Here is a 3,188-nt window from a genome sequence, read left to right on the forward strand (position 1 = left end):
AGCCTGCACTGTAGAGCCGGCAAGCCACAACTACTGAAGCCCGCGTGCCTAGAGCCCGTGCTCCGCAACAAGAGACGCCACCGCAATGAGAAACCCACACACCTCAATGAAGAGTAGCTCCCACTCACTGCAACTAGAGAAAGCCCGCGTGCAGCAGCGAAGACCCAATACAGCCAAAAATAAATAAATAAATTTATTTAAAAAACCTCTACAAACAATAAATGCTGAAGAGGGTGTGAAGAAAAGGGAACCCTCCTACACTGTTGGTGGGAATGTAAACTGGTACAGCCACTGTGGAGAACAGTATGGAGTTTCCTTAAAAAACGAAGTATAGAACTACCATGTGATCCAGCAATCCCATTCCTAAGCATATATCTGGAGAAAACCATAATTTGAAAAGATACCTGCACCCAATGTTCACTGCAGCCCCATTTACAATAGCCAAGACATGGAAGCAACCTAAATGTTCATTGACAGAGGAGTGGATAAAGAAGATGTGGTACAGGAGCTCCTGGTGGTTCAGTGGTTAGGGCTCGGCACTTTCACTGCCATGGCCCAGGTTCGATCCCTGGTTGGGGAACTCTCACAGTCCAAGCCACATGGGCAAAAAAACCCAAAACCCAAAAAAACAATGATTTGGGAATTCCCTGGTGGTCCAGTGGTTAAGACTCTGTGTTCTCACTGCAGAGGGCCCAGGTTCAATCCCTGGTTGGGGAACTAAGATCCTACCAGCTGCAAGGTGCAAATAAATTAAAGAAAGAAAGAAAATGTGGTACATATATACAATGGAATATTACTCAACCATAAAAAAGAACGGAATAATGTCATTTGCAGCAACATGGATGGACCTAGAGATTATCATACTAAGTGAAGTAAGTCAGACAGAGAAAGACAAATATTATATGATATCACTTATATGTGGAATCTAAAAAAATGATACAAATGAACTTATCTGCAAAACAGAGAGTCACAAACGTAGAAAACAAACTTATGGTTACTGGGGGGAAGGGGAGGGAGGGATAAACTGGGAGATGGGGATTAACATATACACTCTACTATACATAAAATAGATAAAAACAAGGGCCTACTGTATAGCACAGGGAACTCTATTCAATATTCTCTAATGGCCTATATGGGAAAAGAATCTAAAAAACAATGGACTTATGTATAACTGATTCACTTTGCTGTATACCTGAAACTAACACAACATTGTAAATCAAATATATCCAATAAAAAATTCTTTGAAAAATTTGGAGGGTGGGCTTTGCAGGAAAAGGCAAAGAGGTCAGGGCTTTGGGTTTCAAAGCTCTAGACAGTTTTGAATGAAAGAGTTTAGGGCATCCCTGGTGGCGCAGTGGTTGAGAGTCTGCCTGCCGATGCAGGGGACACGGGTTCGTACCCCGGTCTGGGAAGATCCCACATGCCGCGGAGTGGCTGGGCCCGTGAGCCATGGCCACTGAGCAACAGTGAGAGGCCCACGTACTGCAAAAAAAAAAAAAAAGAAAGAGCTTACATTTCATTTCTATTGTTGTTCAGACCACACATGAGGAATGAAAAGATTATTAAGAACTCGTTCTTTTATTTTTGGCCGTGCTGCGCAGCTTGTAGAATCTTAGTTCCCGCCAGGGATTGAACCAGAGCCCTTGGAAGTGAAGGTTCAGAGTCTTAACCACTGGACCGCCAGGGAATTCCCAAGAACTTGTTCTTTTGAAAAGTTATAAAATTTTTCAAACACATAGTATAGTGGAGAGAAAAACAAATGAACTACCAGATTGAGCAAATCTTCATTTTGCTCTATTTATTTCAGCTTTTTTTTCCCTTTAGAAATAAAATGTTACAGATTCAGCTAAAGCCCCTTCACAATTCTCACTAATCCCATGCTTTTCCATCCATCGTTAGAGATAAACCACTACCCTGAATTTGATGTGTACTATTCCCATGCATGTTTCTATAAGTTCATATGTAAGCGTAAACAATTTACAGTATTGTTTTAAATGTTTTACAATTTTACCTAAATATTATCATACTGTACCAATGGCTTATGTTTCACATATCTTTGTTCTCTTCTTTTGCACTTCCCCAGTCACTAGTGTGGTTGAACATCTTTTCATCTGTGTATTGGCATTTGGATTTCCGGTAGATTGTCCGTTCACAAGCCTTTGTCAATTTTTTCTACTGAGTTGTCTTTATTTTAAAATTCTTTTTAGAAGTTATTTTACTCCACTTAAAAAATAAGTAATATTTCATAGAAAAGAATGAAATAATGCCATTTGTGCCAACGTGGATGGACCTAGGGATTATCACACTAAGTAAGTCAGACAGAGAAAGACATATCACATGATATCATTTATATGTGGAACCAAAATAATGATACAAATGAACTTATTTACAAAACAGAAACACACTCACAGACCTAGAAAGCAAACTTATGGTTGCCAAAGGGTAAAGCTGGGGGGAGAGATAAATTAGGAATTTGGAATTAAATTATACACACTACTATATACGAAATAGATAATCAACAAGGACCTACTGTATAACACAGGGTACTCTACTCAATATTCTCTAAGAACTTATACGGGAAAATAATCTGAAAAAGAATAGATACATGTATGTGTATAACTGAGTCACTTTGCTGTACACCTGAAACTAACAGAACATTGTAAATCGACTATACTCCAATATAAAATTTAAAAAATTTAAAGTAATATTTGAAAACTCCTAAAGAATACATTAGCAGACAGAGACGCAAGAGGGGAGAGATATGGGAACATATGTATATGTATAACTGATTCACTTTGTTATAAAGCAGAAACTAACACACCATTGTAAAGCAATTATACCCCAATAAAGATGTTAAAAAAAAAAAAGAATACATTAGCATGTAGATAGAACATAAAGAGTAATAATAAAACAAACCTATCAGTCAATTTAAGCAATAAAACATGGCTGGGACTATGGAAGCCGCCTGACTGCTGCTCCCCGCCCCCCCACCCGCGTTCTTCCTCCCCAGAAGCAGCCGCTGTGCTGAGCTTCACATAACAATTCTTTTGCCTTCTTTTCCATAGGCTTATTACATTTTTTTATACATTCCCATATTGTTTAGTTTTCCATGCTTTTGAAAACTTTACGTAAATGGTATCCTATTACATGTATTCTTTCGCGATTTTCTTTTTTTCTGTCAATATTAC

At 38.4% G+C, this 3,188-nt stretch overlaps 1 non-coding gene across 1 annotated transcript; it reads left to right on the forward strand.

The window, feature by feature from the left end:
* Positions 1–644: 644 nt before the first annotated feature.
* On the forward strand, positions 645–717 carry TRNAE-CUC. Its single transcript has one exon. It is a non-coding gene; the product is annotated as a tRNA-Glu (tRNA).
* Positions 718–3,188: the final 2,471 nt, after the last annotated feature.

Source organism: Monodon monoceros, unplaced genomic scaffold, assembly GCF_005190385.1.
Source record: "Monodon monoceros isolate NGI ecotype Baffin Bay Population unplaced genomic scaffold, NGI_Narwhal_1 Super_Scaffold_2, whole genome shotgun sequence".
Lineage (NCBI taxonomy): Eukaryota > Metazoa > Chordata > Mammalia > Artiodactyla > Monodontidae > Monodon > Monodon monoceros.